Source organism: Lampetra fluviatilis, chromosome 27 (genome assembly GCF_964198595.1).
Source record: "Lampetra fluviatilis chromosome 27, kcLamFluv1.1, whole genome shotgun sequence".
NCBI lineage: Eukaryota > Metazoa > Chordata > Hyperoartia > Petromyzontiformes > Petromyzontidae > Lampetra > Lampetra fluviatilis.
In genome coordinates this window covers 12,491,041-12,505,504 of record NC_136301.1, presented here as the reverse complement: position 1 = coordinate 12,505,504, position 14,464 = coordinate 12,491,041, and the positions used below count along the sequence as shown (strand labels likewise).

The 14,464-nt window shown below is 57.7% G+C and overlaps 1 long non-coding RNA gene across 3 annotated transcripts; it reads right to left on the bottom strand.

Annotated features, from left to right (window-relative positions):
- Nucleotides 1-2,656: 2,656 nt before the first annotated feature.
- LOC144942410 (uncharacterized) lies at nucleotides 2,657-14,236 on the bottom strand. 3 transcript variants are annotated; one of them, XR_013639369.1, is made up of 5 exons: nucleotides 14,125-14,236; nucleotides 9,378-9,482; nucleotides 8,660-8,770; nucleotides 7,266-7,352; nucleotides 2,657-6,432 (listed from the first exon to the last, which is right to left on the bottom strand). It is a non-coding gene; the product is annotated as an uncharacterized LOC144942410 (long non-coding RNA). The 3 variants fall into 3 exon arrangements; XR_013639371.1 differs by lacking the exon at nucleotides 14,125-14,236 and adding an exon at nucleotides 14,038-14,068; XR_013639370.1 differs by lacking the exon at nucleotides 14,125-14,236 and adding an exon at nucleotides 13,839-13,904.
- Between the last annotated feature and the right edge of the window lie 228 nt (nucleotides 14,237-14,464).

Here is a 14,464-nt window from a genome sequence, read left to right as displayed (position 1 = left end):
TTTCTGGCCGGGCATGGCAAATGATGTGGCTGACCTTGTGCAAGGTTGCACAGAATGTGCACGGCGGAAACCACCTGCTAGGCCGTCCTGCCCGCCGCTCCAATCCATTAAGGTTTCCCGTGTCAATGACATCGTCGCATTGGATATTTTGGGTCCGTTTCCCGCTACTCCTCGGGGTAATAAGTACCTTTTGGTTGGGGTGGAATATTTTACCCGATGGGCCATGGCCTGACCACTCCCCAACCAGTCTGCAGCAGCCATTACGGAGGCCTTTTTCCAGGGCTACGTCCTGGATAAGGGTGCTCCCGAACGCCTGCTGACCGACCAAGGGAAAAATTTCTCTTCCACCCTGTTGCGGGATGTGTGCAACCTGCTAGGGACACACAAAATTCGCACCTCGCCATATCACCCCCAGACTGATGGTATGGTCGAGCGATTACATAGGACACTTACCTCCATGCTAAGCCACCAGGTGTCTGAGTCACAGACTGATTGGGATCTCCACATACCTGGTGTCTTGGCCGCCTATAGAATGGCGCCCCATGCTGCCACGGGGTACTCGCTATTCTATCTTATGTATGGTAGGGAGGTTTGCCCCCCAATTGACGTACAATTGCGCATTAAACAGCCCGCACCTAAGGCTAAGATTGCCAACCACATCCGTGCTAATGTGCGTCGTCTCGTGGATGCCCGGGAGGCTGCTCAAAATAATTCAGAAGTTCGTCAGCTTGCCAACGAGCGGTTGCGGAACCTCCGCACGTCCCGCCACGTTTGGGTAGAAGGGGACCGCGCCTGGCTCCACTGCCCGCAGGTACCATTGGCTACTTCCTCAAAACTGCTTAAGCCTTGGAGAGGCCCGGTTGTTATTATTCGCGTTCTCCGCCCGCAGTGTGTCAGGATCCAGCATGGCAAGCGACGTTGGTTCGTGCACCCGTCACGTCTAAAACCTTACATTCAACCCTACACACCTCCTTCACTTCTCCGGGGCCGAGAGCGCGACATGTCCGACGAGCCGCGCCGCGATGATGCTGCTTCTAACTCTCGGGCAGGTCCCACTGTCCCGCCCTCAGGTGCCTCGGGAATGAAACCCGCCACGGCCGACCCAGCGGGAACAAGCTTGCCCGCGGGATCAGCGACCCAGGACACAAGTGCAACAGCGGGTCGTCGGTCCCCTCCCGTCTCCATCGCGACCGATGGACCTGCCACTCGGACTCGCTCCAAACTCAAACGATTTTCATGACCCCCGCCCACGAACTCTCGTCCCAACGCGCCGCCACTCACCTTGCCATCATGTATAGTGGGCGGTTGGGGCGTGCGTTCATCCTGCATATATGTCTTTATACAGTGTTGTTCTGCATCGGTGGCCTCGAGTTTGTTTTTATACTCGTGACCACAGGAGGGGGAGAGGCGCTTTCTTCTCGTTTTTTTCTTGATTTGTCACACACTCATTCTGATGGTTAACAAATAATTTATTGTACAATTGTATTTTTTGACAGCCGGGTCGGCTGGAGGCTACGTAGAGGGGGGTAATGTAGTGACATAAAAAGGGAGGGGCTGCTGGGGGCTCTGGGACCCTGGGCGGCCCAGGCGCTTGGACCCCTTGGCGCCAGGCGCTGGGTTCCCAGGCGGCCCAGACGCTTAAGCCTCTTGGCGCCAGGCGTTGGGTTCCCGGGCGGCCCAGGCGCTTGAGCCCCTTGGCGCCACCAACGGGGGGGGGGCTGTGTGTGCTCTGTGGGATATCTGGGGGCGCACACGGCCCCACCCCTCGTTGGGGACTAGGCATAAAAGGGGAGCTCCCTGGACGATCAGGGCCAGTTGTAGCTCAAGACCCAAGACCCAAGACCAGCCATCTGAGAACCCTGGGACGCTGTGAGGGCCAGTGGTGGGACTCTGGAACTCCCGACTCTACGACCTTGTGAGGGCGAGTTCCAGAGCGTAGCCAGAGTAGTGTATCTAGGCTGTGAACCTAGGCTGTGTACCTAGGCTGTAACAGAGTATCAGGACTGTTGGAGAGTTGGAGAGTTGGAGTGTTGGAGTGTTGGATTGTAATAAAGAAGTTACCTCTACAAGTGTCATTACATAGGTATCAAATAAAATAAATCACGACGTTTTGGGCGGAACACAAGCGCCCGTCATAATCTTATTTTACACCTACGTGACTTTACCGAAAGAACCAAAGAGTACGGATTCCTGCAGTCACGACAGCTTAAAATCAAGTTTCAAGCACCTTATGTTGGTCAGATAGAAGGGGATAAATTATGACACGGGCTGGAGAAGAGACGTGCTCATGCGGAACGTGAGGATGTGGAGTTGACTGATATCAGCGGTGTCAAGATTGGCCTCTGTGGAAGAGGCTCGTGGAGGACGCTACTGGGCAGTGCCAGGCAAAGTGCAGCTGGAGGTATTCGAAACAGCGATGCTCGCGCCGGGCAGCTAAAATACAGAAAGTTGGCACAGTGGGGAGCACAGGTGGTTTATCTGCTATCTCAGTCAACCTGTTACACCTGGGTCTTGGTCCCTTGATCTGCCAGCGAGTCTTCCACACTTCACGTGGCCTCCAAATGCACCTCGCTTGTATGTATTTACAGTCGATCATCGATTAATTATTCGGCGGCTGTTGTTGGTGTGCGTGAGAGTTAATCGATTAACATGGCAGTTTCGCAGCTCGATTCTTTATACATTCATGAGATGTGAACTGCACAGCACACAGTCCACGTAGGGCAGTGCTACAGCACACGCGGAAATTGCACTTACACACTGCCAGGCAGCACACATGCATCGCGCTGTCGGGCACAAAGCGAGACGCTGTCCGCAGTGAAGTCACGCAGCGTCGGCCACCACATTAGGTGTCAGCCATTTCAGAAACCAATTTTTAAATATTTGTATTGCGTGTATGTTTGTGTGTGTACATATGTATATATCTTTGTGTGTGTGTGTGTGAGGTATGATTGTGATTGAGTTTTTGAGTGAATGGATGAATGAGTGGGCGAATGAATGGGTCTGTGTTGTGTGGGACCTTTTTTCCCCTGTATCAAAATTATGAAAAATGAAGAACCCTTTCTGGTAATAGGTGTATATTTGGTATTTGACCATCGTAACGCCTGGGTTATTACCAGAAAGGGTACAACCTATTATTCTGTTTTCATGTGTGTCTTTGTGTGTGGGTGAGAGTGTGTATGTGTGCCTATGTGTATGTATGTATACACGTGTGATGATGTGTGTCACTTGAGAGCATGGACACCCTTGCATCTCAAGGGATTATGCAGATGAAATATCTGAATTACTAAATACAGCATTTTAAATACTACAGTGTCAGTCACAGGGGATTTCGCTTTCACATCACGGATGGCTGCGTGTACAGTGTGGATGTTGGAACACGTGTTATACCAAGGCGTAGTTACTGGGACACGTGGTTATACGAACACGTGGAGAATGGAGCACGCCGTTATAGGAACACATGGTTATATGAACACATGGGTATCAGAATACTTGGAGATTGGGATAAGTGATTGCACAAACACGTGGAGACTGGGCCACGAAGAGACTGGGACACGTTATGTTTTTAGCAGTTGCTGGGCACAGACGCAAACGCTCGAGCGGCCAGCAGCAAACAGCACTAACAAAGTTGTAATAGATAAGAGTAAACACTTTCTTAAATTGAAGGTTATTATAATAGCGTGGGGGGAAAGGCGATGGGAGGAGGGATTCTAATGTGGAACAGTGCGAGGGAAGAAGCAGAAAGAGAAGTGTTGTGACTGGCAGTGTGGTGAGTTTTATGGTGGTTGGGTGAGTGCGCGAGTGAGTGGATGGGTGGGTGAGTGAATGAGCGCATTAGCGTGTCATAGAGTGGGTGAGTGTGTTGTTGTTGTTGTGACCTGCAGTGTGGTGGTTGACCACAGTGTGGTGGATGAGAGTCCTCAACACGAGCGGATGAATCAACGAGTGAAGTTCAGGAGAACAGTAACCATGGAAGGAGCAATAGAAGAGTGATACAAACACGTGGATATTGAGACTCGTGGAAATGGGAACACGACGATACTGAGACACGTTTTAGGTTTTGGGACACAAGTGTTTGCCGGTCACACATGGTGTTCATGGCAGTTGAGGCCACGATCTCCACCTCCATTACCATCTCCACCTCGTCCATTACCTAAGCGATCACATCCATCACCACTTCACCCATCACCACCTCATCCATCACCCAGCACCGCCTCCTCCACCCTGCAACACCGCTTCAAGCGCCTCCATCTGCAGCGGCGCCGGGGGTCGCGGGCGCGGGGTCCCCGTGAGAGGCTCGGGTCGGGCCCCCCGCTGTGACCCCCTCTCCCTGGGACGCACGGCTGAGACGCCTCAGAGGTTTCGCCGGAGCGCGGCGTTTCACCCCGGCAGCAGCAGCGACGGACACGAGCAGCGGAGATGCTGTTGATGTAGTGCGCGCTGGTGATAATGATGATGATGTTGCGAGTAATGTTGCTAATAATGATGTTGTTGGCAGTGATGATGTTCCTAGTGATGTTGTTGGTAGTGACGATGTTACCCGTGGTGCTGTTGGAAATGATGATCCTAGTGATGATGTTGATAACGACGGTGTTGCTAATGATGGTGTTGTTAGTGATGATGTCGCCAGTAACGATGTTGCTAGCAATGTTGTTGCTCGTGATGGTATTACCAGTGATGGTAGTGATGATGCTGGTCGTGATATTGATAGTGCTGTGGTCGTCACTGGTGATGTGGTAGCGAGTGATGTGGTTGCTAGTGATGATGTTGCTAGGGATGATGTTGCCACTAATCTGATCGTGTTCTCTGTCACGATCTGGGTCCGGCCACTATCGCGAGTGTCGGTGCCGGGGGCTATGCGTGGGGGCGCTGGTGCCGGAGATTTTCTGCTGCTGCTGGTGGCGGGAGGCGGCCCCCCACGGTCCACGTCGATTTGGGGGGGCAGAGCGGGGGCTCGGGGATGGAGGGGCGGTGGAGGAGGAGGAGGCAGCGTGGGGCGGAGGATCCTGCGGCGGCACGGAGGAGATCGCGATGTCCCCTGGGCTGGCAGTGACCTCGACTTTAGCTTCATCAGCGCGACTGATGGGGTCTGCGTCAGGGCCTGTGTCTTTGGTTGTGTCAGGGTTTGTGTCAGGGTCGCGGTCTGTGTCAGGGTCTGTGTCTTTGGTTGTGTCAGGGTTTGTGTCAGGGTCGGGGTCCGTGTCTGTGTCTGTGTCTGCGTCAGGGTCTGTGTCTCTGCTCGTGTCGGGGTCTGTGTCAGGGTCGGGGTCCGTGTCGGGGTCTGTGGTGGAATGCCGGGGCGCGGTGGCGCTGCCCTCAGCTTGCAGGACCGAGGGGAGGAAGAGGGCAGAGGAGATGGGGCCAGTGATGATGGCGCCAGTGATGATGGCGCAGGTGACGACGGAGCAAGTGCTGATGGGGCCGGTGAGGCGTTCAGAGCTCGCAATGACGATGATGACGATGATGGGGCTGCTGATGACGAGGATGGTGGTATCCGTGCTGGTGATCTGCCCGTCACGTGTTCTGCCCCCAGGGCGGCTGGTGTCAGGCCCTGACCCCTCCCCTTGGGGCTGGGCGGGGGCGGGAGCGGGGGCGGGGGGTTGCACGGAGGGGGCGGTGAGGGTGAGAGTTGAGTTTTGTGTGGGCATGGGAGGGAGGCCGTGTGTGGTGGCGAGTGTTGGGGTGAGTCTGGCTGTAGTGGTGAGTGTTGGTGTGAGTCTGACTGTAGTGGCGAGTGTTGGTGTGAGTCTAACTGTAGTGGCGAGTGTTGGTGTGAGTCTGACTGTAGTGGTGAGTGTTGGTGTGAGTCTGACTGTGGTGGTGAGTGTTGGTGTGAGTCTGGCTGTAGTGGTGAGTGTTGGGGTAATATTGGCTCTGTGTGCGATGGTGGCGATGGCTGTAGTTGTTGCTGCTGTTGCAACTGCTGTTCTGCTGCTGCTGCAGCTGCTTGCGGCTGCTGTTCCTCTTGCTCCCCCTTGCACTGGTACACCTGCAGGGGCAGCTGTCGGTAAACAGCTGTATGCACCTGCAGCTGCTGCTGCTGCTGGCGCTGCGGCAACTTTTCTTTTGCAGCTTGCAGCTGCTGCTCCGTGGGCTCCTGATGCTGTCCATGGGGCTGATTTTGCTGCTGCGGATGCTGCTGCACATTCTGAGGCTGCTCTCCATGGTGCTGATTTTTCTGCTGCTGCTGCACATTATGTTGCTGCTGTCCATGGTGCTGATTTAGCTGATGTTGTACATTCGGATGCTGCTGCTGTTGCTGCTGGCCGTGGTGCTGAATGAGGCTTCGATGCGGCTGTGTTTGTAACCGCGGCTTGTTGAGTGCAGTCTCTCTGTGCTGCTGCTGCCTCTGGCCGCGTAAGTTACTTACGTCCATCATGGTGCCGATAATCTCCACGGGGAGCAGATCCCCCGCCAGAGATACGCACGGGCATCCTGCCACATCACCATCAACGCCACCACCATTAACATCATCACCCCGGTCAACATCATCGACATCATCACCACCATCAACATCAGAACCGTCAACATCACCACCGTCAACATTATCCACATCATCGACATCATCTTCATCAACATCATAACCATCAACAGCACCATAGCTACTCCCACACAACGCCATCAACATCATTACCCCCATCATCATCACTGTCGTGTCTCGGATTTTCCATCCTTCCTGTTCTTAATAAAACTTCACTTAATCCCAATAATTTGGCAAACTTTCATCTTATATAAAATAAATATTCCTTTTTTGTTCAAAGAGTCTGGAACGTGTCGTGTTTAATCACCCCACCAAACATCTTCATCAGCACGACCTTTTATGACCGGGTTCCATCTGGGTTCGTGGAAGAACGAAAAGCCAAGCCCAAGACTCTTTAGCATCAGCCTACGAAGGCCCTGCTCTGTACACACACCACGGTCTCCGTTGCTTTCTTGTGCCGATCGGCCGTTTACTGTGGTGGACACCCGGTTGTGGAACTCCCTACTGGTAAAGTTCCATAGCGGAGGCGTTGCGAGGGGAGGTGAGGAGGTGTATTAGAGGAGGTGTAGGCGAGGAGGTGGAGTTGAGGCGGATTGGAGGAGGAGGTGGTGAGGAGATGTTTGGGGTAGGTCGAGATAAGGATACGAGAAGGCGGAGGTGCGGATATGAGGAGGTGGAGATGAGAAGGTGGAGGTGAGGTGTAGTTGACGTGGAGATGAGAAGGTGGATGGGTATTGGAGGGGGTGGAAGTGGTGAGGAGTAGGAAGCGATGGTGAGGAGGTGTCACCATTTTTCGTCGTTTTGTTGCCGGGCCCAGCCAGGGTCCACCTCCTCTCCAGGCGACCGAGACAGCCGGTACTTGACACGTGGACTCCTAGAGCCACCGTGACGCAGAGAAACACACGGACATAGAGACACACACAGACATAGAGACACACACAGACAGAGACACACACAGCCATATAGACACACACCCATATAAACACACAGACATAGAGACATATAGACACACAGACATATAGACACATACACAGGTAAAGACAGAGAGACACAGACAAAGACACAGAGAAATAGGCTCAGAGAGACACACAGCATATACAGATGCTACACATCTAGTGAGGCAACGCACGGACCACACGCGGCACACACAGCACACACACCACATACACACAGCACACGCACACACACTGCACGCAGCGCACACACACGCAGGCCGCATTCACGCACACAACACACACACCACACACACCACACACAGCACACACACCACACACCACACACAGCACACACAGCACACACAGCACACACCACACACCACACACACACACCACACACAGCACACAAACCACACACACACAGCGCACACACAGCACACACACAACACAAACACACATCACCCCACAGATACACCACACACACACACAGCACACACACACAGCACAACACACACAGCACACACACCACACACTCCACACACACAGCACACACACCACACACAGCACACACACACAGCACACACACACAGCACACACACACATCACTCACACAGCACACACCACATACACAGCACACACCACACACACCGCACACACAGCACACACACAGCACACACAGCACACACAGCACACACACAGCACACACACCACACACAGCACACACACACACAGCACACACATAGCACACACACCACACACAGCACATATACACCACACACAGCACACACAGCACGCCACACCACAGCACACACACACCACACACACACAGCACACACACAGCACACACACACCACACACAGCACACACACACAGCACACACACACCACAGCACACACACCACACACAGACAGCACACACACACACAGCACACACACACCACACACAGCACACACACACAGCACACACAGCACACACACACCACACACACCACACACACACAGCACACACACAGCACACACACCACACACACACACCACACACCACAGCACACACACACACACAGCACACACACCACACAGCACACACACACAGCACACACACAACACACACACACAGCACACACACACAGCACACACAGCACACACACACAGCACACACAGAACACACACAGCACACACAGCACACACACAGCACACACACACAGCACACACAGCACACACACAGGTCGCGAGCTCGCGGCGCTGACCTCGCAAGGTCTCATCGTGGCTGTCCCCGTGCTCGCAGGGCGCGCGCTGAACTCGCAGGTGAGTGGCGGGGAGCCAGCCCTGCGCGTGGGCGGTGCGCACGAACCACCAGCCTGGGTGGGGGCACGGGGATGGGGGCACGGGGGTGGGGGCACGGGGGGGGGGGCACGGGGTGGGGGCACGGGGTGGGGGCACGGGGGTGGGGGGCACGGGGGTGGGGGCACGGGGGGGGCACAGGGAGTGGGCACGGAGACTCGCTCACCCGCACTCACCGTCTGTGTGTCCCTGTCTCCGTGTCTCCGTGTCTCTGTGTCTCCGTGTCTATGTGTCTCCATGTCTCCGTGTCTCTGTCTTCCTGTCTCCGTGTCTCCGTGTCTCTGTCTTCCTGTCTCCGTGTCTCCGTGTTTCCGTGTCTCTGTGTCGCTCTGTTCCCGTCTCCGTGTCACTGTCTCTGTGTCTCCGTGTCTCTATCTTCCTGTGTCCGTGTCTCTGTGTCCGTGTCTCTGTGTCTCTCTGTCCCCGTCTCCGTGTCTCTGTGTCTCTGTCTCCGTGTCTCTGTGTCTCTGTCTCCGTGTCACTGTCTCTCTGTCCCTGTCTCTCTGTGTCTCTGTCTTCCTGTGTCCGTGTCTCCGTGTCTCTCTGTCCCCGTCTCCGTATCCCTGTCTCTGTGTCTCTGTGTCCCCGTCTCTGTGTCTCTGTCTTCCTGTGTCCATGTCTCACCCGAGTGGTCTCGCTCGATGACCGTGACACGCTGCCCAGCGCTCACGCTGATCTCCGATTCGTGGTGCCGCTCGTAGTCACTCGCGACCACGATCCCCGCCTCGACTGGGACGCCACGTGGAGGAGAGGGAGCAGGGGGAGGAGGGGGAAGGGGCAGGGGGGGGAGGGAGGGAGCAGGGTGAGCAGGAGGAGTGGGGGAGAGGCAGGGAGCAGGGGGAGGTAATTATTGGATATCCTCACAGTTGTTTTCCCCTCCCGGGGTCAACACGGGATGATCACCTGTGATCAGGATGAATGAATGCCCCATACTCCAGTCCTGAGGGATGGAGACCCCCGGATGTGATTGGGTAAATAACGGTACGTTGGGCGGAACGCGCGTGCTGATACACACAGCCCCCCATAGACGCTCACAGCCCCCCCCCTCCCCACAGACACTGACAGCCCCTCCCCATAGACTCTCACAGCCCCCCCCCCTCCCCAGAGTCACTCACAGCCCCCTCCCCTTCCCCATAGCCACTCACAGCCCCCCCCCCCCATCCCCATAGACACTCACAGCCCCCCCCCCTCTTCCCCATAGACACCCACAGCCCCCCCCCTCCCCATAGACTCTCACAGCCCCCCCGCCTCTTCCCCATAGACTCTCACAGCCCCCCCCCTCTTTCCCATAGACACCCACAGCCCCCCCCCCTCTTCCCCATAGACACCCACAGCCCCCCCCCCCTTGCCCAGAGTCACTCACAGCCCCCCCCCCTCCCCATAGACAATCACAGCCCCCCCCTTGCCCAGAGTCACTCACAGCCCCCCCTCCCCAGAGTCACTCACAGCCCCCCCCTCTCTTCCCCATAGACTCTCACAGCCCCCCCCCCCCTCTTCCCCATAGACTCTCACAGCCCCCCCCCTCTTCCCCATAGACTCTCACAGCCCCCCCCCTCCCCATAGACTCTCACAGCCCCCCCCCTCCCCATAGACTCTCACAGCCCCCCCCCCCCCCCTCTTCCCCATAGACTCTCACAGCCCCTCCCTCTTCCCCATAGACACTCACAGCCCCCCCTCCCCACAGACACTGACAGCCCCCCCCCCTCCCCATAGACTCTCACAGCCCCCCCCTCCCCAGAGTCACTCACAGCCCCCCCTCCCCATAGACACTCGCAGCCCCCCCCCTCTTCCCCATATACACCCACAGCCCCCCCTCTTGCCCAGAGTCACTCACAGCCCCCCCCCTTCTTCCCCATAGACACCCACAGCCCCCCCCCCCCCCTTGCCCAGAGTCACTCACAGCCCCACCCCTCCCCATAGACACTCACAGCCCCCCCCCTCTTCCCCATAGACACCCACAGCCCCCCCCTTGCCCAGAGTCACTCACAGCCCCCCCCTTTCCCCAGAGTCACTCACAGCCCCCCCCCCTCCCCATAGATACCCACAGCCCCCCCCCCCCTCTTCCCCATAGACTCTCACAGCCCCCCCCCCCCTCTTCCCCATAGACACCCACAGCCCCCCCCCCCCTCCCCATAGACTCTCACAGCCCCCCCTCTTCCCCATAGATTCTCACAGCCCCCCCCCCCTGTTCTCCATAGACTCTCACAGCCCCTCCCCCTCTTCCCCATAGACACCCACAGGCCCCCCCCCTCCCCATAGACACTCACAGCCCCCCCCCTCTTCCCCATAGACACCCACAGCACCCCCCCCCCTTGACCAGAGTCACTCACAGCCCCCCCCTTCTTCCCCATAGACACCCACAGCCCCCCCCTTGCCCCAGAGTCACTCACAGCCCCCCCCCTCCCCATTGACACTCACAGCCCCCCCCTCTTCCCCATAGACGCCCACAGCCCCCCCCCCTTGCCCAGAGTCACTCACAGCCCCCCCTCTCCCCATAGACTCTCACAGCCCCCCCTCTTCCCCATAGACACCCACAGCCCCCCCCCCTCCCCATAGACTCTCACAGCTCCCCCCCCCCTCTTCCCCATAGACTCTCACAGCCCCTCCCCTTCCCCATAGCCACTCACAGCCCCCCCCCCTCCCCATAGACACTCACAGCCCCCCCCCCTCTTCCCCATAGACACCCACAGCCCCCCCCCTCCCCATAGACTCTCACAGCCCCCCCGCCTCTTCCCCATAGACTCTCACAGCCCCCCCCCCTCTTCCCCATAGACTCTCACAGCCCCCCCCCCCCTCTTTCCCATAGACACCCACAGCCCCCCCCCCCTCTTCCCATAGACACCCACAGCCCCCCCCCCTTGCCCAGAGTCACTCACAGCCCCCCCCCTCCCCATAGACAATCACAGCCCCCCCCTTGCCCAGAGTCACTCACAGCCCCCCCTCCCCAGAGTCACTCACAGCCCCCCCCTCTCTTCCCCATAGACTCTCACAGCCCCCCCCCCCTCTTCCCCATAGACTCTCACAGCCCCCCCCCTCTTCCCCATAGACTCTCACAAGCCCCCCCCCCCTCCCCATAGACTCTCACAGCCCCCCCCCCTCCCCATAGACTCTCACAGCCCCCCCCCCTCTTCCCCATAGACTCTCACAGCCCCTCCCTCTTCCCATAGACACTCACAGCCCCCCCTCCCCACAGACACTGACAGCCCCCCCCCCTCCCCATAGACTCTCACAGCCCCCCCCCTCCCCAGAGTCACTCACAGCCCCCCCCTTCCCCATAGCCACTCACAGCCCCCCCTCCCCATAGACACTCGCAGCCCCCCCCTCTTCCCCATAGACACCCACAGCCCCCCCTCTTGCCCAGAGTCACTCACAGCCCCCCCCTTCTTCCCCATAGACACCCCACAGCCCCCCCCCCTTGCCCAGAGTCACTCACAGCCCCACCCCTCCCCATAGACACTCACAGCCCCCCCCCTCTTCCCCATAGACACCCACAGCCCCCCCCTTGCCCAGAGTCACTCACAGCCCCCCCCCTTTCCCCATAGATACCCACAGCCCCCCCCCCCTCTTCCCCATAGACTCTCACAGCCCCCCCCCCTCTTCCCCATAGACACCCACAGCCCCCCCCCCTCCCCATAGACACTCACAGCCCCCCCCCCCTCTTCCCCCATAGACACCCACAGCACCCCCCCCCCCCTTGACCAGAGTCACTCACAGCCCCCCCCCCCTTCTTCCCATAGACACCCACAGCCCCCCCCCTTGCCCAGAGTCACTCACAGCCCCCCCCCCTCCCCATTGACACTCACAGCCCCCCCCCCTCTTCCCCATAGACACCCACAGCCCCCCCCCTTGCCCAGAGTCATTCACAGCCCCCCCTTTCCCCATAGACTCTCACAGCCCCCCCCTCTTCCCCATAGACACCCACAGCCCCCCCCCCTCCCCATAGACTCTCACAGCCCCCCCCCTCTTCCCCATAGACTCTCACAGCCCCCCCCCCTCTTCCCCATAGACTCTCACAGCCCCCCCCCCTCTTCCCCATAGACTCTCACAGCCCCCCCCTCCCCATAGACTCTCACAGCCCCCCCCCTCCCCATAGACTCTCACAGCCCCCCCCCCTCTTCCCCATAGACACTCACAGCCCACCCCCCTCCCCATAGACTCTCACAGCCCCCCCCCCACGCGCTGTGTGATTGCGAGCTGCACTCGGGACATGATTAGCGCTGCTGCGTCCACTGTACGCAGCGTGACAGATGGGACGTGCGGGGGCACATCAACATCAACCCCATCACCCACCAACATCATCATCATCAACACCATCAACATCACCCCCATCACCCACCAACATCATCAACATCATCAACATCACCCTATCACCCACCCAACATCATCAACATCATCATCATCAACATCACCCTGCCAACATTATCAACATCACCCCCACCACCCACCCAACATCATCAACATCACCCCGCATCACCCACCCAACATCATCAACATCACCCCCATCACCCACCCAACATCATCATCATCATCACCCCCATTACCCACCGAACATCAACATCACCCCCACCACCCAGCCAACATCATCAACATCACCCCCACCACCCACCCAACATCATCAACATCACCCCCACCACCCACCCAACATCACCCCCCATCACCCACCCAACATCATCCTCGTCATCATCATGATCATCACGCACATCACCCACCCAACATTGTCAACATCATCATCATAATCATTCACGCAACATCATCCCCCTCCATCACCCACACAACAGATGAATATCACCCCCATCACACACCCAACATCAACATCATCTCTATCACCAACCCATCATCACCCTGATCACTCCCATCACCCACCCAACATCGTCAACATTATCACCATCATTAGCCACGCAGCAGCATTACCAGCATCATAACCAACATTATCACTATCATCTTCACTATCATCACCATCACCATCATCCCACACACAGACTAATCATCATCACTATCATAATCATCACCATCACTATCATCACCATCATAATCATCCCACACCCAACCTCATCGTCATCATCACCACCACCGCCCCAACATCACCAGGATCACGCTCAACCCCCGCATCGGCGGCTCATTGTTATTCCCAGAGGAAGCGCATCGCGACCACTCTCATCAGCCTCACCACCGTCCTCACCACCAGCAGCCTCACCATACTTACCATCATCATTCTCACCAGCATCCTCACCGCAATCACCACCAGCATCCTCACCACCATCACCCTCACCACCACTATCCTCACCACCTCTCCACCATCATCATCTCCACCATCACCACCATCATCACCACCATCACCACCATCACCATCTCACCCCCCGCCGCCACTCACCTGGGCGTTCGGAGCGGGGCGGGCCGGGCCCCCCCAGACAACGACAGCCACGGAACGAGAGGCAGCAGAGGAGCGGCATGAGCGGGGGACGTGGAGAGGGAGGAGAGGCAGAGAGGGGGGGAGGCAGAGAGGGGGGGGGGGAGGCAGAGAGGGGGGGGGAGGCAGAGAGAGGGGGGAGAGGCAGAGAGGGGGGGCAGAGAGGGGGGGCAGAGAGGGGGGGGGCAGAGAGGGGGGGGGCAGAGAGAGGGGGGGGGAGAGGGGGGGCAGAGAGAGGGGGGGGGCGAGAGACGTGGAGAGGGAGGAGAGGCAGAGAGAGGGGGAGCGGGAGACGTGGAGAGGC